The following is a 20356-nucleotide window of genomic DNA, read 5'->3' as shown; positions in this document are numbered from 1 at the left end:
GGAGGTCTGGGACAGAATCTCGGGATATATATTGATCAAATTTTTAGAGAATTCGTATTAGCCCTCCCTTCATACACGAGAGACACGATGGATCTCCTTAATAAAATGGAAGGAATAGAGGTGGAACAGGATGTGTTGCTGGCTAGCATTGACGTGGAGTCGTTATATTCATCTATCCCGCATGATATTGGACTAGCAGCAGTCTCGCATTACTTATCCCAACGGGGCATACAGATGAGATTACACAATGAATTTGTCCTGGAAATATTGAGGTTCACACTCACACATAATTATTTTCTCTTCGACAGGACTTACTTCCACCAGCTCAGAGGGACCGCAATGGGGAGCCCTAGTGCCCCCAGTTATGCTAATCTCACTCTGGGCTGGTGGGAGGCCACCCAAGTCTTTGTCGAAGAAAGGGAATATTTTAGTGAACGTGCCCTAGTTTGGGCGCGTTTTATAGATGATATTTTTATATTGTGGCAGGGCAGCACTGATGAGTTTAAAGAATTCCTGAGATTACTGAACCATAATAGTCTAGGACTTGCATTTACATATGAATACCATGACTCACATATCCAAAAAACTCCTAAGGGTAAACTGCGGACCACCATACATAGAAAAGTGACGTCCACGAACAGCCTCCTGAGGTGGGAAAGCTGCCACCCGGGACCCCTCAAAAGGGGTATCCCGAGGGGGCAGTACCTCCGCCTCAGGAGGAACTGTTCTGACAAACAGGATTTCCTGAGGGAAGCAATGGATCTCAGACAGAGATTCAGAAATAGAGGGTATCCGGACTACATCTTAAGATCAGCTTATCAAAATGCCCTTAAAACTCCCAGGGAAAACCTGTTGACCCCCAAACAGACAGACCAGATGATACAGCCTACACGTGTGATTGCCACCTTTGATCATGCTTCTCCAATGATACGAGGAATACTTGAGAAACATTGGAGGATTTTACGGATGGATCCTGATCTGAGGGACACAGTATCGGACAAACCCCAGATCACATATCGGAGAGGTAGGAATATAGGGGATTTAGTAACACATAGCCATCTCCCCCCTTTACCATCTAAAGGGAGCACTTGGCTTAATAAAACACCTATAATTGGTAACTTTCCCTGTGGACATTGTAAGGCGTGCCCTAACATGATAAAAACTAAAGAAATTCTCAATGAGAGGACAGGTAAAATACATACCATTCGTAGCTTCATTAACATTAGCACTTGTGGTATAATTTACTTGGCAATTTGTCCATGCCATAAAAGATACATAGGGAAAACATTCCGACCTTTTAAGAAAAGAGTGTTAGAACATCTGGGAGATGTCAGAAACAATAGAGATACCTCCCTGGCTCGCCATATGAATTCCGTACATAGTGGCTGCTATGATCATCTTATGTTCATTGGATTAGAACAAATTCATCCATCTCCAAGAGGGGGTGATTTTGATAAACTTTTACTCCAGAAGGAGTGCAGACTTATATACGAAATGGGTACGATGGAACCTATAGGTCTCAATGACCAATTAAGTTTTGCTCCCTTTTTATAGGTCAGGCCATGTGGGGATGATACTGGTTATGGTGACCAGTAGGCAGTAAGTGGAGATCTTAGTAGATCTATCAGCTAGTGTCACCAAACTAGTAAGGGAGTGACAGGACAAGTAGGAGGTACGAGAGCAGGGTCCGCCCTTATTAGGGCGATAACACTGCCTAGGGATCAGGGCATCAGTTAGCATAGGGTAAGATCAGGTTCCCTAGGCCCAGTTTTAATGCCACTCCATTATTCCCTGATAGCCTCCCCAACTGTATCATCCCCACTTTGTCAGGTCAATACCTAACTGTATCTTCCCCCCTTTATAATACAATTTTCTAAATTTATCTATTATTGCTTAGTTGGCTAGGAACACAATTCTTTCTCAGTTGGCTAATTGTATACTCTGGTCTGTTTTGGAGGTTCACAGATATCCACTTAAGAATAGGGGCATTCCCTGGGAATTTTAGTGAACTGAAACAGGGGCCTCACAACCCCTTGCCTTTTTGTTCAAAGAGAGGGGGGTTTGGAGATGAGCCATTCTTTAGGGAATCCCTTTGAGAATATTACATCAGTGGATTTGTCCGGGTTGTTTTCAAAGATTGAGGGACCCAGTGCCTGTATTATTAAATTAGGCACCTTAGCGTCCCGGTCCTCTCCACTGATGTTTATTTATTTATTAACCTAAATATAATATCTACCCCTCAAAGATGTATTCCGTATGGCTCCAACATTAAACCCCACCTCTCCACCATATAGGGCCACTTAGAGGTGCTTAGTAGCAATGAATTTATATATATTTGGGTAGCATCTCCTAATAAGCTCCAATTTTAGGCTGTCCAGTATTCTAGCATGTGATCATAATTGGTGCCGGTCACTGAGGAGTTAATGTATTTACTCCTCTAGCCGCAAATCACATTCTAACATACCTGGCCCCGAATACAGAAGTGACGAGCGGTACTTAGTCCCGCCCCCTATGGGCGTCAGAGAGAGGCGGGGACGGATGACGTCACGCTGGGGTGCCAGGATATGACGCCAGACGCCAAGGATCGCGGCATGGCAGCGCATAGAAGCCGGTCGGACTTTTACTGGCTCCCCGCCATTGCGGGTTTGCGCACCTTCCGGGATCCTGTAATTGGCGGTTACATCAGCGGACTGTGAGTAACGAGTGGCGGCGATACCGCTATTTTTTTGCAGGTGCCGCGCAGCAACTCCTTACAGGGATATTTGTTGTTTTCTTTCTTTAGGTACTGGGAGACGGACCACGGACTGTGAGTGAGAGCCCTATACATGAAAGGATATTATATTGTACCTGATCATATGGTCTGACTGGCTTTATGTATCTTCTTTATAGGTTATCTCCTTTGGATCCGCTGTAATTACACCCGCATAGTGGCACCTAGTATCGGGGTGCCACATGCAGATCAATTACACCAGCATAGTGGCACTTAGTACAGGGGTGCTACATGCATTTATCTATGTTGACGCCATTGTTATCTCCTTATCTCACACATTTTCCACATTGTTGAGACTTTCTATATATATGAAGTTCTCCTGATGACGCTCTAGACTAGGGCAGAAACGCGTAGAGAACGATATATATCTGAGAACGGTATATATTTGTCACGATGCCGGCTGGCAGGTAGTGGACCCTCTGTGCCAGAGAGGGATTGGCGTGGACCGTGCTAGTGGACCGGTTCTAAGCCACTACTGGTTTTCACCAGAGCCCGCCGCAAAGCGGGATGGTCTTGCTGCGGCGGTAGTGACCAGGTCGTATCCACTAGCAACGGCTCACCTCTCTGGCTGCTGAAGATAGGCGCGGTACAAGGGAGTAGGCAGAAGCAAGGTCGGACGTAGCAGAAGGTCGGGGCAGGCAGCAAGGATCGTAGTCAGGGGCAACGGCAGAAGGTCTGGAAACACAGGCAAGGAACACACAAGGAACGCTTTCACTGGCACTAAGGCAACAAGATCCGGCAAGGGAGTGCAAGGGAAGTGAGGTAATATAGGGAAGTGCACAGGTGAAAACCCTAATTGGAACCACTGCGCCAATCAGCGGCGCAGTGGCCCTTTAAATCGCAGAGACCCGGCGCGCGCGCGCCCTAGGGAGCGGGGCCGCGCGCGCCGGGACAGAACAGACGGGGAGCGAGTCAGGTAGGGGAGCCGGGGTGCGCATCGCGAGCGGGCGCTACCCGCATCGCGAATCGCATCCCGGCTGGCAGCGGGACGTGACCGGAGCGCTGCAGCGGAGGGAGTGAAGCGAGCGCTCCGGGGAGGAGCGGGGACCCGGAGCGCTCGGCGTAACAGTACCCCCCCCCTTGGGTCTCCCCCTCTTCTTGGAGCCTGAGAACCTGAGGAGCAGACTTTTGTCAAGGATGTTGTCCTCAGGTTCCCAGGATCTCTCTTCAGGACCACAACCCTCCCAGTCTACTAAAAAAAAATTTTTCCCTCTGACCTTTTTGGCAGCCAAAATTTCCTTGACCGAGAAGACGTCCGAGGAGCCGGAAACAGGAGTGGGAGGAACAGATTTGGGAGAAAAACGGTTGAGGATGAGTGGTTTGAGAAGAGAGACGTGAAAGGCATTAGGGATACGAAGAGAAGGAGGAAGAAGAAGTTTATAAGAGACAGGATTAATTTGACACAAAATTTTGAAAGGACCAAGATAGCGTGGTCCCAACTTGTAGCTAGGGACACGGAAGCAGACATATTTAGCGGAGAGCCATACCTTGTCTCCAGGGGAAAAAACGGGGGGAGCTCTTCTTTTCTTATCCGCGAACCTCTTCATGCGTGAAGAAGCCTGTAAGAGAGAATTTTGGGTCTCTCTCCATATAATGGAAAGGTCACGAGAAATTTCATCCACAGCGGGCAGACCAGAGGGCAAGGGGGTAGGGAGGGGGGGAAGAGGGTGACGGCCGTACACCACGAAAAATGGGGATTTGGAGGAAGATTCAGAGACCCTGAAGTTATACGAGAATTCGGCCCATGGAAGGAGATCTGCCCAGTCATCCTGGCGGGAGGAAACAAAATGTCGCAAATAATCACCCAGGATCTGGTTAATTCTTTCTACTTGTCCATTGGACTGGGGATGATATGCAGAGGAAAAATTTAATTTAATCTTGAGTTGTTTACAGAGAGCCCTCCAGAATTTAGACACGAATTGGACCCCTCTATCCGAGACAATCTGCGTAGGCAACCCGTGAAGACGAAAAATGTGTACAAAAAATTGTTTAGCCAACTGAGGCGCAGAAGGAAGACCAGGAAGAGGGATGAAATGTGCCATTTTGGAGAATCGATCAACGACCACCCAAATAACGGTGTTGCCACGGGAAGGGGGTAAATCAGTAATAAAATCCATACCAATCAGAGACCAAGGCTGTTCGGGGACAGGCAGAGGATGAAGAAAACCAGCGGGCTTCTGGCGAGGAGTCTTATCCCGGGCACAGATAGTGCAGGCTCGCACAAAGTCCCCAACATCCGTCTCCAGAGTCGGCCACCAATAGAAGCGGGAGATGAGTTGCACAGATTTCTTGATGCCCGCATGACCTGCGAGATGGGAGGAGTGACCCCATTTGAGGATTCCGAGGCGTTGGCGTGGAGAAACAAAGGTCTTTCCTGGAGGAGTCTGCCTGATGGAGGCAGGAGAAGTGGAGATCAGGCAATCAGGTGGAATGATGTGTTGCGGAGGGAGATCAACTTCTGAGGCATCCGAGGAACGAGAGAGAGCATCGGCCCTAATGTTCTTATCGGCAGGACGAAAGTGAATCTCAAAATTAAATCGGGCAAAGAACAGAGACCACCGGGCCTGGCGAGGATTCAGCCGTTGGGCAGACTGGAGGTAGGAGAGGTTCTTGTGGTCGGTGTAGATAATAACAGGAAATCTTGATCCCTCCAGCAGATGCCTCCATTCCTCAAGTGCTAATTTAATGGCTAGAAGCTCTCGATCCCCGATGGAGTAGTTCCTCTCCGCTGGAGAGAAGGTCCTAGAGAAAAAACCACAAGTGACAGCATGCCCGGAAGAATTTTTTTGTAGAAGAACAGCTCCAGCTCCCACTGAGGAGGCATCAACCTCCAATAGGAAGGGTTTGGAAGGGTCAGGTCTGGAGAGCACGGGAGCCGAAGAAAAGGCAGACTTGAGTCGTTTAAAGGAGTCTTCTGCTTGAGGAGGCCAGGACTTGGGATCAGCATTTTTTTTGGTTAAAGCCACGATAGGAGCCACAATGGTAGAAAAATGTGGAATAAATTGCCTGTAATAATTGGCGAACCCCAAAAAGCGTTGGATAGCACGGAGTCCGGAGGGGCGTGGCCAATCTAAGACGGCAGAGAGTTTGTCTGGATCCATCTGTAGTCCCTGGCCAGAGACCAAATATCCTAGAAAAGGAAGAGATTGGCATTCAAACAGACATTTCTCAATTTTGGCATAGAGTTGGTTGTCACGAAGTCTCTGAAGAACCATACGGACATGCTGGCGGTGTTCTTCTAGATTGGCAGAAAAAATTAGGATATCGTCCAGATATACAACAACACAGGAGTATAACAGATCACGAAAAATTTCATTGACAAAGTCTTGGAAGACGGCAGGGGCATTGCACAGTCCAAAGGGCATGACCAGATACTCAAAGTGTCCATCTCTGGTGTTAAATGCCGTTTTCCACTCGTCCCCCTCTCTGATGCGGATGAGGTTATAGGCGCCTCTTAAGTCCAATTTAGTGAAGATGTGGGCACCTTGGAGGCGATCAAAGAGTTCAGAGATGAGGGGTAAGGGGTAGCGGTTCTTAACCGTGATTTTATTAAGACCGCGGTAGTCAATGCAAGGACGTAGGGAGCCATCTTTTTTGGACACAAAGAAAAATCCGGCTCCGGCAGGAGAGGAGGATTTACGGATAAAGCCCTTTTTTAGATTCTCCTGGACGTATTCGGACATGGCAAGAGTCTCTGGGGCAGAGAGAGGATAAATTCTGCCCCGGGGTGGAGTAGTACCCGGGAGGAGGTCGATAGGGCAATCATAAGGCCTGTGAGGAGGTAGAGTCTCAGCTTGTTTTTTGCAGAAAACATCCGCGAAGTCCATATAGGCCTTAGGGAGACCGGTTACTGGAGGAACCACAGAGTTACGGCAAGGGTTACTGGGAACCGGTTTTAGACAGTTCTTGGAACAAGAGGACCCCCAACTCTTGATCTCCCCAGTGGACCAATCCAGGGTTGGGGAATGAAGTTGAAGCCAGGGAAGTCCAAGGAGAATCTCCGAGGTGCAATTGGGGAGGACCAAAAGTTCAATCCTCTCATGATGAGATCCGATGCTCATAAGAAGGGGCTCCGTGCGGAAACGTATGGTACAGTCCAATCTTTCATTATTTACACAATTGATGTAGAGGGGTCTGGCGAGACTGGTCACCGGGATGTTGAACCTGTTGACGAGAGAGGCCAAAATAAAATTTCCTGCAGATCCAGAGTCCAAGAAGGCCACTGTAGAGAAGGAGAAGGCAGAGGCAGACATCCGCACAGGCACAGTAAGACGTGGAGAAGCAGAGTAGACATCAAGGACTGTCTCACCTTTGTGCGGAGTCAGCGTACGTCTTTCCAGGCGGGGAGGACGGATAGGACAATCCCTCAGGAAGTGTTCGGTACTAGCACAGTACAGGCAGAGGTTCTCCATACGGCGTCGTGTCCTCTCTTGAGGTGTCAGGCGAGACCGGTCGACCTGCATAGCCTCCACGGCGGGAGGCACAGGAACAGATTGCAGGGGACCAGAGGAGAGAGGAGCCGAGGAGACGAAACGCCTCGTGCGAACAGAGTCCATATCTTGGCGGAGTTCCTGACGCCTTTCAGAAAAACGCATGTCAATGCGAGTGGCTAGGTGAATAAGTTCATGTAGATTAGCAGGAATTTCTCGTGCGGCCAGAACATCTTTAATGTTGCTGGATAGGCCTTTTTTGAAGGTCGCGCAGAGGGCCTCATTATTCCAGGACAATTCTGAAGCAAGTGTACGGAATTGTACGGCATACTCGCCAACGGAAGAATTACCCTGGACCAGGTTCAACAGGGCAGTCTCAGCAGAAGAGGCTCGGGCAGGTTCCTCAAAGACACTTCGGATTTCCGAGAAGAAGGAGTGTACAGAGGCAGTGACGGGGTCATTGCGGTCCCAGAGCGGTGTGGCCCATGACAGGGCTTTTCCGGACAGAAGACTGACTACGAAAGCCACCTTAGACCTTTCAGTGGGAAACAGGTCCGACATCATCTCCAGATGCAGGGAACATTGGGAAAGAAAGCCACGGCAAAACTTAGAGTCCCCATCAAATTTATCCGGCAAGGATAAGCGTATCCCAGGAGCGGCCACTCGCTGCGGAGGAGGTGCAGGAGCTGGCGGAGGAGATGACTGCTGAAGCTGTGGTAGCAACTGTTGTAGCATAACGGTCAGTTGAGACAGCTGTTGGCCTTGTTGCGCTATCTGTTGTGACTGCTGGGCGACCACCGTGGTGAGGTCAGCGACAACTGGCAGAGGAACTTCAGCGGGATCCATGGCCGGATCTACTGTCACGATGCCGGCTGGCAGGTAGTGGACCCTCTGTGCCAGAGAGGGATTGGCGTGGACCGTGCTAGTGGACCGGTTCTAAGCCACTACTGGTTTTCACCAGAGCCCGCCGCAAAGCGGGATGGTCTTGCTGCGGCGGTAGTGACCAGGTCGTATCCACTAGCAACGGCTCACCTCTCTGGCTGCTGAAGATAGGCGCGGTACAAGGGAGTAGGCAGAAGCAAGGTCGGACGTAGCAGAAGGTCGGGGCAGGCAGCAAGGATCGTAGTCAGGGGCAACGGCAGAAGGTCTGGAAACACAGGCAAGGAACACACAAGGAACGCTTTCACTGGCACTAAGGCAACAAGATCCGGCAAGGGAGTGCAAGGGAAGTGAGGTAATATAGGGAAGTGCACAGGTGAAAACCCTAATTGGAACCACTGCGCCAATCAGCGGCGCAGTGGCCCTTTAAATCGCAGAGACCCGGCGCGCGCGCGCCCTAGGGAGCGGGGCCGCGCGCGCCGGGACAGAACAGACGGGGAGCGAGTCAGGTAGGGGAGCCGGGGTGCGCATCGCGAGCGGGCGCTACCCGCATCGCGAATCGCATCCCGGCTGGCAGCGGGATCGCAGCGCCCCGGGTCAGAGGACGTGACCGGAGCGCTGCAGCGGAGGGAGTGAAGCGAGCGCTCCGGGGAGGAGCGGGGACCCGGAGCGCTCGGCGTAACAATATTCATATAAATCCACCGGATTGGTGGCGCTCTGAATACTGGTAAATCCACCATACGGGTGGTAACCTAGAGTGGATCCTGTGTATCAGTTTTTAAGATGGTATTGGTTCACAATCACTTCAGTGGTGTATTTTAAAATTATTATGTTAAAAGTTATATTTTAGTAGCACTCCCCTCACACTTTTTTCTAAAAAAGTTATTTTTTTTCCATATGATGGCTTATTTTTTGCACGTATACCATTGACTGTGCGGTTTAATTAACTATATATTTTTATAATTCTGACATTTCTGCATGCGGCGATACCATATATGTTTATTTACACAGTTTTTGGATTTTTTTTTTTACGGGAAAAGGGGGGTGATTCAAGCTTTTTTCACTTTTTTTTTTCAATGTTATAGCTCCCATAGGGACCTATAACACTGCACACACTGATCTTTTACATTGATCAATGGTTTCTCATAGGAAACCATTGATCAATGATTCTGCCGCTTGACTGCTCATACCTGGATCTCAGGCACTGAGCAGTCATTTGGCGTTCGGACAGTGATCAAGTTGAACGCTGCATCTAAAGGGTTAATAGCGCGCGAAACCACGATCAGTGCTGCTCGCTATTAGCCTCGGCTCCCGGCTGTTGTTAGGGGCCTGGCCCGACCCGCTATGATGCTGGGCCACGGCGTGGCCCCGCATTATAGAAAGGTGGTGGGCGGAGGGCGTATAGGTATGCCCTCCGTCCCCAACAGGTTAAAGGAGATCTTTAGTGCTTATAACTTATACCCCAACCTAAGGATAGGGGATGAGTTATAGATCGCGGGGGGGTCCGAGCACTGGGGTCCCCCGCGATCTCCTGTATGGGGCCGTGGCAATGAACAGGAAAGGGGGCATTCTGTTCCCGCATGACGCGGCAGCCGGCACGCCCTTCCATGACTTCCATAGAAATACATGGAGGGGCGTGCACGCTGCCGCGTCAAGCGGGGACGGAATGCCCCCTTTCCTGTACATAACTGCGGCCCCGTACAGAAGATGGCGGGGGGCCCGATCGCTCGGACCCCCCCCCCCCCCCCGTGATCTATAACTTATAGCCTATCCTTAGGATGGGGGATAAGTTATAAGCACTACAGATCTTCTTTAAATGTGAGTGCAGGTGCAGTGACCATGTCGGCGTATAAGATGACTTGGCGTATAAGACGACCCCCAACTTTGCCGTGCTGGGAGTTGTAGTTTCACAACAGCTGGAGGCACCCTGGTTTTTAGTATACAGTATTAGTTTTTACTTGCTCTGGCCGTCCCCCGCCTGCAGCTACACACAGGAGCCGGCCCGGGCAGATAATCAGAAGTTTTCCTATCCCGGACCTCAATACCCGGCGTATAAGACGACCCCCGGCTTTTCAGAAGAAAATTTGGGGTTAAAAAGTCGTCTTATACGCCGGGATATACGGTATTTATATATTTTTAACCCCTTCAGGACAGGTTTTTTCATTTTTGCACTTAGTTTTTTCCTCCTCACCTTCTTAAAATTATAACACTTTCAATTTTCTACATACAGAGTCCTATAAGGGCTGTTTTTTTGTGCCACCTATTGTACTTTGTAATGACAACAATAATTTCACCACAAAATCTACGGCAAAACTAGGAAAAAAAAAAAAACTCCATTCTGATTTTTTTTTTTTAGGGGCTTCAGATTCTACACAGTGCACTTTTCGGTAAAAATGACACCTTATATTTATTCTGTAGATCCATACGATTAAATTGATACACAGCTTATTAAGGTTTGATTTTGTTTTACTTCTGTTAAAAAAAAATTATTACTTTTACACCAAAATTAGTACGTTTAAAATTGTCCTCTTCTGACCTCTATAACTTTTTTTTAATTTTTCCGTATACAGCAAACAATTAGCCCTCATACAGTTTAAAACATACTTATATTGTTCAAAAAGTTAGATATTTTTTTGAAGCAGTACAAAAAGAGTAAAGCGTTTACCCAAGCATTGACCCGCAGTATAAAAAGAACATGTCAGTGAATAAAAACGAAAACCCTCAAAAGTTGCCAAATTGTGGTTTTCTTTTCAATTTCCAGCCGTAAATAATATATATATATTTTTTTATAGTACCGTACATTTTATGTTACCGTACATTACAAAGTACAGTTCGTCGCAAAATAAACAACAACTCATATTGGTCTTTGGGTGGAAAATTAAAATATTTATGGCTCTTAGAAGGGGAGGAGGAAAAAATGAAAATGTAAAAATGAAAATTTCCTTTGTCCTCAAGACCAAAAAGGGCTGTGACCCTGAAGGGGTTAAAACTGTAATCGTCAAATCCTTTGTAAACCCCCAGTATAACTGTACATAGTGTAAGTAAAGTACAGTACAGCCATTACAATGGATACACATACACGTGATGTCATCTGCTGTGACATCACACATCAAAGAGACTTTCTCCAGGGTAGAATCCAATCCCTAACACTTATTTCCTCGGTTCGGCGGGTGAACACGTTCTCCTACTAGACCTGCGCTTATTTTGCAAATTGAAGAGAATTTTGTCTATTTAGGCAAAAGGATCCTGTAAGGACGGTGACCATGAAGCTAAGAGGTAGGAATAATGAAAACTTCCAAAATTTCTGTTTAAAAATGGATTTAACATGAATGTATTAGTGTAAAGTTAATATAGTAGAGTGCAGTAAAGTTACTGATGTTCTCTTGTACAGTCTATCCTGGGTGGCTTTAAAGGGGGGCTTCCCCAGCGTTCGGCACATTTTGTTCCAAACGCTTGGAGCGGGCGGCGGGGGTTGTGACATTAGGGCCACACCCCCTCAATGTAAGTCTATGGGTAGGTTGTGGTGTGACCTCACGAGGGGCGTGGCCATGAAGTTGCGACCCTGTCGAATGCTGAATGAACGCTGGGTGCTGCACAGAGATCGCTGGGGTACCAGCTGCGGGACCCCTGCAATCAGACATCTTATCCCCTATCCTTTGGGTAGGGGATAAGATGTCTAGAGGCAGAGTACTCCTTTAAGTCTCTTACAGCAATTGAGCAAATGTTTATTCCTGTGAGATAAATGATTTCAGTTTGTGAATCAATGCTTTAAGTATTTTGCCTTCTAAAAGAAAACATGGGAAGCTACTCTGATATTAGTGAAATAATATAATAATAGTAGTAATATAATTATAATAACAATGTTTTAGTCACACATAAGTTTAAAAAAAGCTTCATACAGTGACAATACAGTGATCCATGACATCTAATCTTCTAGCATATAGCCTATAAAATATTGATAGTTTGCTGTATAAATTAGTTTTAACAAAAAAAGTATATATATATATGTATATATATATATACACACATATATATATATATATATATATATATACATATATATGAACATATGTATTTACATATATATATATATACATAAATACATGAATGAATATAGGTCTAATATATTGTATCCTGTCGCTATTTTGCAGATATCCCAGTTCTCTCGGTGCCTGTCGTGTGTCTCATACATTACGTGACGAGTTTCCTTTGGCGGTATACTAACCTATATCATTATAAGGTCACTCCACCATATTATGAGATCCATAAAATACCTGGGAAGAAGATTAAGCACCGTGGTCAGCGAGCAGATGTGGCTATTGACATGGCTTTAGGTGACAATTCAGACCCACATGAATCCAGGCACAGCGATCATGTGACAGTCACCATGGAGGATAACCAGATGGATTTACCAACAACCTCTGAAGATGCCTCGGAGCCCAAAGTGTCTTGGCTGCAGCGGACTTGGCAATATGCTAAAAGCAAACTGAAGTGGTCCAATTATGTATCCAATGTGTGGGTTGGAGCATGGGCCATGGCCAACCGCACACTAACCGGCATGATGACCACATTCAAGATGCCATTTTACTTCCTACATACAAAGCTAAGAAGTATTACAGCAAAGGCCATTGACGATCAATGTGAACCAGTTTAACAAGATGCTGATTGGGTCACACAAGGTCTGCATATGGTTGGGGGTGGGGGTGGGGAGGAGCCCGAAATGCAGCCACCTCCACGTGGTGGGCTCTGGGTCACTTGATACATTAACAAGTGAGCGAGGAGCTGCATAATTCAAGGCACATTTCCCATATTGGACATACAGCTTGTAATAGAGACAGAAGATATTGTCCACATGGAAACAAATTTTGCACATAAGTGGGAAAACAAGCCCCCCTATTGGATGATTAAGGAATCAGAGATCTGTAGAAGGGGAGAGGTGGATTCCCAGGAATGGAGGATGACAATATAACTTTAGCATAATATCTCTGGATAAGTGGATATGGTAGAAACAGTATCATTATTTTTATTACTATTATTATTATTAACTCCTTAAGGACCCAGGGCGTATGGATACACCCTGGTTTTTTTTATCGTTAAGTACCCAGAGCGTATACATACGCCCGTGGGAATTCAGGTCCCCGCCGCGCACCGGTTGGGGACTGGACTGGGATGCCTCCTGAAATCATTCAGCAGGCATCCCGTGCAACATGTCGCCAATTCCGGGTCATATGGGTCTATGGTGACCCGGAATATAAGGGGGATATCGGTTGTCCGAGACACCCACGATCCCCCTGAAGGGATAGGAGTGAGGTGGCATGGGTGCCACCCCTCCTATCCCTACTATTGGTCATCAAGAAGCGACGACCAATAGCAAATTGGGGGCGGGGGGGTTAACTTTCGGTTTCCCTGTTCTGCCCACCCACAGTAGGCAGGGCAGAATGGGGAAACTGACAGGGACCGCCGCCGAAGTTTAATTACTCATGGGCGGCGGTAGAAGGCGGTGATCGATGGGGGTGATCGGCGGCAGAAGAGGAGAACGACGATGCGGCTCCTTGGATCCTACGGAAGCTGGTGAGTTGCCTGGCAACATCTGGAGGTCTACAGTCTGAGACCACTATACAGTGGTCTCTAAACTGGAGCCCTCCAGAAGTTGCAAAACTACAACTCCTAGCATGCCTACACAGCAGTTTGCTGTCTGGGCATGCTGGGATATGTAGTTTTGCAACATCTGGAGGGCCACAGTTTGGAGATCACTGTACAGCGATCTCTTAAACTGTGACCCTCCAGCTGTTGCAAAACTACAAATGCCAGCATGCCCAAACAGCAAACAGCTGTCTCGGCAAGCTGGGAGTTGTAGTTGCGTACCTCCAGCTGTTGCATAACTACGTCTCCCAGCATGCCCTTCGGCGATCAGTACATGCTGGGAATTGTAGTCTTGCAAAAGCTGGAGGCACACTGTTTGGAAAGTACTGAGTCAGGTCACAGAACCTAACTGAAGGTTTTCCAACCAGTGTGACTCCAGCTATTGCTAAAGTACATCTACCAGCATGCATGGTCTGTCAGTGCATGCTGGGAGTTGTAGTTTTGAAACAGCTGGAGGTTTAACTCCCCATGTGAATGTACAGGGTACATTCACATGGGCGAGTTTACAGTGAGTTTTCTGCTTCAAGTTTGAGCTGCGGCAAATTTTTCGCCACAGCCCAAACTCCTAGTGGGCAACTCAACGTAAACCTCCGCCAGTGCGAATGTACCGTAAAAACACTACACTACATAATAAAGGGTAAAACACTACATATACACCCCCTTACACTGTCTCCCCCCCCCCCAATAAAAATGAGAAACGTATCGTATGGCCGTGTTTCCAAAACAGATCCTCCAGCTGCTGCAAAACAACAACTCCCAGCATTTCCGGACAGCCGCTCACTGTCCAGGCATGCTGGGAGTTTAGCAACAGCTGGAGGCACCCTGTTTGGAATCACTGGCGTAGAATACCACTATGTCCACTCCTATGCAATCCCTAATGTAGTCCTCAAATGCGCAAGGCGCTGTCTCATTTCGGGGCCCAGTCGTATTTCAAGGAAACAGTTTAGGGCCACATAAGGGGTATTTCCGTACTCTGGAGAAATTGCACTACAAATTTTGGGGGGCTTTTTCTCCTTTTACCCCTTATGAACAGGAAAAGTTGGGGGTTACACCAGCCTGTTAATGTAAAAAAATAAAAATGTTTACACTAACATGCTGGCGTTGCCCCCTACTTTTTATTTTCACAAGCAGGTAAAGGAAAAAAAGACCCCCAAAATTTGTAACGCAATTTCTCCTGAGCATGGAAATACCCCATATGTGGGCGTAAAATTCTCTGCGGACGCACAGCAGGGCTCAGGAGTGAGAGCGCACTATGTACATTTGAGGTCTAATTTGGTGATTTGCACAGGGGTGGCTGATTTTACAGCGGCTCATTTTGGAAACTACACCCCTCACGGAACGTAACAAGGGGTACAGTGAGCCTTAACACCCCACAGGTGTTTGAAAATTTTTCATTAAATTTGGATGGGAAAATGAGAGAAAAAAAAACTAAACATAATATGCTGGTGTTAACCTAAATTTTTCATTTTCACAAGGGAAAATATGAAAAAGCCCCCCAAAATTTGTAACCCCATTTCTTCTGAGTAAGAACATACCCCATATGTGGATGTAAAGTGCTCTGCGGGTGAACTACAATGCTCAGAAGAGAAGGAGCACCATTGGGCTTTTGAAGATAAATTTTGTCCGGAATTGAAGGCCACGTGTGTTTACAAAGCCCCCATAGAGCCAGAACAATGGACCCCTCCCACATGTGACCCCATTTTGGAAACTACACCCCTCAAGTAATGTAATAAGGGGTACAGTGAGCATTTACGCCCCACAGGTGTCTGACAGATTTTTGGAACAGTGGTCCTTGAAAATGAAAAATGTAATTTTTCATTTGCACAGCTTACAGTTCCAAAGATCTGTCAAACGCCAGTGGGGTGTAAATACTGGGTCTTCAATTTTCTCCTTAAACTTACTGCTATTCCTGTTAAACACCTAAAGGGTTAACAAACATTCTGAATATAATTTTGTATACTTTGATGGGTGCAGTTTTTATAATGGGGTAATTTATGGGGTATTTCTAATATGAAGACCCCTCAAATCCACTTCAAATCTGAACTGGTCCCTGAAAAATTCAGATTTTGAAAATTTTGAGAAAAATTTGAAAATTGCTGCTGAACTTTGAAGCCCACTGATGTCTTCCAAAATTAAAAAAAAACATGTCAACTTTATGATGCAAACATGAAGAGATTGTATATGTGAATCAACATATAATTTATTTGGTATGTCTATTTTCCTCACAAGCAGAGAGCTTCAAGGTTAAAAAAAAAGCAAAATTTTAAAATTTTTGAATTTTTTACCAAGAAATGATGCAAGTATTGACGAAAACTTACCACTATGATAAAGTAGAATATGTCACGAAAAAACTATCTCGGAATCAACTTCATAAGTAAAAGCATCCCAGAGTTAGTAATGCTTAAAGTGACAGTGGTCAGATGTGCAAAAAATGCTCTGGTCCTTAAGGCCAAAATGACCTCGATCCTTAAGGGGTTAAAGCAGAAAAGTTTTCCCTTATGTAAATAGCTGAAGTTCTTTATCTACCCTTTATTACCAGTAGCATTGCTAGAGAGTGACAGGGGGGGGGGGGGGGGGGTACCGCATCTGGTGACACCCTAACTAGCCTGCCTGGCACTGAATAGCTGCACTCCAACTATCCCGCAAAAACCCATCCACCGTCCTCAGAAATAAAAAAAGTATTAAAAACACACTATGCCGCACCATGAATATCCGTACTCTGGGGGCTTTTTTGCTCAGTTTTGAGCCCACATTTTGTAACGTTGGCAGACCAGAGAAGTAGATTGTCGATATTACCGATCAGTATTAATTGATCGTCCTAATCAGCGAGTACTTGCCGCGTTAGATGAGCCGGCTCGTCCTGAAGCTAAACTGTCACAGCATGTAAACATGGAAACATGCTGTGACATTGAAGTGACTTCAGCTTTCATAGACAGCTGATCATCACAGACATCGTCCGCGGGTCTCCCCCCATTGCTGGCCTGGCCCCCTGATTGTTGTGATTGGTCAATCAATCCAGATTGACCAATCACAGCAGAGGCAGTTGAAAAAAACTGCCTTTCACAGCTCCGATCTCCTCAGTGTAGGGAGATCTGTGAGGAGATTGGAGCTGTGTGAGCTCTGTGTGAAATAAAACATCAAACAGACCCCTATAACCCCCCCCCATACCCATCCTAGTGCTCCTGTCTAGGGGACATCAGCTGTCTTGGACATCTGATTGTCACCATGCAGTGATTTCTGTAAACTGTAAGCCTCCTTATGTTGCTAAACTACAACTCCCAGCATGCCCAGACAGCTGTTGGCTGTCAGGGCATGCTGGGATTTGTAGTTTTGCAACATCTGGAGGGCCACAGTTTGGAGATCACTGTGCAGTGATCTCTAAACTGTGGCCCTCCAGATGTTGCAAAACTACAACTCCCAGCATGCACAAACAGCAAACTGCTGACTTGCCATGCTGGAAGTTATCGTTTATACATCTGCCATCTTCACCGGGGGGCCTCTTCTCCGCGCTTCGAGCCCGAAATAGAGGCGTTGCCTCGACGACGACGCAGACGGACGTTGGTAATGAACATCCCCCTGCGTTGTCGTCAAGGCAACGTGACTATTCTGGGCCCGAAGCGCGAAGAAGAGGCCCCCCCGGTGAAGATAGCAGCCCGGAACCACTATCCCACCGGACGACCTCCACACCGGACAGTCCTGCAGCACTGGACCAGCGGAGTACCGTCCCGCCGAGCGGAGGTGAGTACAGAACTAAAGGGGGTGAGAGGGGGGGCTGGATGATGTTGAAGGCCGCAGTGGTCTTCAACCCTTCGGACCTCCAGAGGTTTCAAAACTACAACTCCCAGCAAGCCCGGACTATACAAAAGGACCCCGACGTCCTAGGGACTCTGGCTATGGCTATGGGGACCTATAAACAGGCACCACACGTGCCTCAAGCTGTTGCATAACTACAACTCCCAGCATGTCCTTTGGCCATCAGTGCATGCTGGGAGTTGTAGTTTTGCCACAGCAAGAAGCACACTGGTGACGAAACACACGTTTTGTAACAGATGGAGGCACCCTGGTGGGGAAGCACTGAGTTTATCTGTTCCCTAACACGGCTGTCCTCACCGGTGGGCCTCCAGCTGTGGCAAAACTACAACTCCCAGCATGCACGGTCTCTGAGTCCATGTTGAGAGTTGAAGTTTTGCAACAGCTGGAGGTTTGACCCCCATAAAAATTTAAAACGTCTGGTACGGCACTGTTTGCAAAAAGGAGCCTCCGACTGTTGCAAAACAACAACTTCCAGCATTGCCGGACAGCTATTGACTGACCAGGCATGCTGGGAGTTTTGCTACAGCTGGAGGCACCCTGTTTTGGAAACACTGCTGTAGGGTATTTATGGTAGCAGAGTCAATTGTAATGCTTGCATCTGGGTCCTCCCCTATGCAAATCTCTAATTTAGTCCTCAAATGCGCATTGCGCTCTCTCACTTTGGAGCCCTGTCATATTTCAAGGAAACGGTTTAGGGACACATATGGGGTATTTCCGTACTCGGGAGAAATTGCGTTACATATTTTGGGGGCTTTTTCTAATTTTACCCCTTATGAAATGGAAAAGTTGGGGTCTACACCAGTATGTTTTTTTACACTAACATGCTGGTGTTGTCCCATACTTTTTATTTTCAAAAAAGACCCCCAAAATTTGTACGGAAATACCCCATATGTGGGCGTACAATGCTCTGCGGATGCACAACAAGGCTCAGGAGTGAGAGCGCAATATGTACATTTGAGGCCTAAATTGGTGATTTGCACAGAGGTGGCTGATAGTTGCAACGGTTCTGACATAAACACACAAAAAAAATATCCACATGTGACCCCATTTTGGAAACTGCATCCCTCATGGAACATAACAAGGGATATAAAAATCAAATTTTTCACGTGAGGTGTTAAGGTTCGCTGTACCCCCTGTTACGTTCCTGGAGGGGTGTCATTTCCCAAATAGTATGCCATGTGTTTTTTTTTTTTTTCTTTTCTGACACCATGGGGGCTTGCTAAATGCAACATGCCCCCCAAAAACATTTCAGCAATATTCACCCTCTAAAATCCCACAGTTGCTCTTTCCCTTTTGAGCCATGTTGTGGGCCCACAGAGCACTTTGCGTCAATATATGAGGTATTTCCATACTCAAGAGAAGTTGGGCTACAAATTTTGTGGGACTTTTTCTCCTAAGAACCCTTACAAAAATGTAAAAAAAAATTGGGCCACATGAACATGTTAGTATAAAAAATGGAAATCTTAATTTTTCTCCTCCACTTTGCTGCTGTTCCTGTGAAACACCTAAAGGGTTAACAAACTTTCTTAATGGCATTTGAATACTTTGAGGGGTGCAGTTTCTACAATTGGGTCATTTGTGGTATATTTCTCACAGAAAGGCCCCTCAAATCCACTTCAGACTTAACTGGTCCCTGAAAAATTCTGATTTTTTATTTTTCGTGAAAAGTTTGAAAAAATGCTGCTATACTTTGAAGCCCTCTAATGTCTTAAAAAAAAATAAAAACATGAAAACTTTACGATGCAAACATAAAGTAGACATATTCGGGGACATTTATCATTGTTGCTTTGGTAATCGTGTTCTGTTGGCATTTTTTTCTTGCTTTTGGTTTTGCTTTGTGTGACACATTATTAAACTACCACAGGGGGTTGATAAATTTGGCTTACATAAGCAAAAACCAATAAATCACTTTTGAATACCATTTTTTTTTTGCACACATAAGCAAAAACTAATAAATGACTACAGAACACAATTTTGCAGCTTTGACATTTTTTATCTATATATATATATATTATATATATATATTATATATATATATGTATATATATATATATCTCTCTCTCTCGTATGTACTCGAGTATAAGCTGACCCGAATATAAGCCGAGGCCCCTAATTTCACCCCAAAATCCCAGGAAATACATCATCACCCTGTCATCATCCCCCCTTCATCATCACCGCCTGTCATCATCCCCCCTTCATCATCACCGCCTGTCATCATCCCCCCTTCATCATCACCCTGTCATCATCCCCCCTTCATCATCACCGCCTGTCATCATCCCCCCTTCATCATCACCGCCTGTCATCATCCCCCCTTTATCATCACCGCCTGTCATCATTCCCCCTTCATCATCACCGCCTGTCATCATCCCCCCCTTCATCATCACCGCCTGTCATCACCCCCCTTCATCATTCCCTTGTCATCATCCCACACCCCCTCTTCATCATCCCCTTGTCATCATCCCACACACCCCCCTTCATCATCCCCTTGTCATCATCCCCACCCCCTTCATCATCCCCTTGTCATCATCCCCTTTTCATAATCCCCACCCCCCTTCATAATCCCCTTGTCATAATCCCACCCCCCCCTTCATCATCCCCTTGTCCTCATCCCCTTGTCGTCATCCCCACTCCCTTCATCATCCCCTTGTCATAATCCCACACCCCCAAAACATCATCCCCTTGTCATCATCCCCACTCCCTTCATCATCCCCTTGTCATAATCCCACCCCCCCTTCATCATCCCCTTGTTATCATCCCACACACCCCCCTTCATCATCCCCTTGTCATCATCCCCTTGTCATCAGCCCCCCCCCCACCTTCA

This window comes from Hyla sarda, chromosome 2 (genome assembly GCF_029499605.1).
Source record: "Hyla sarda isolate aHylSar1 chromosome 2, aHylSar1.hap1, whole genome shotgun sequence".
Classification (NCBI taxonomy): domain Eukaryota; kingdom Metazoa; phylum Chordata; class Amphibia; order Anura; family Hylidae; genus Hyla; species Hyla sarda.
This window is presented reverse-complemented; position numbering follows the sequence as displayed.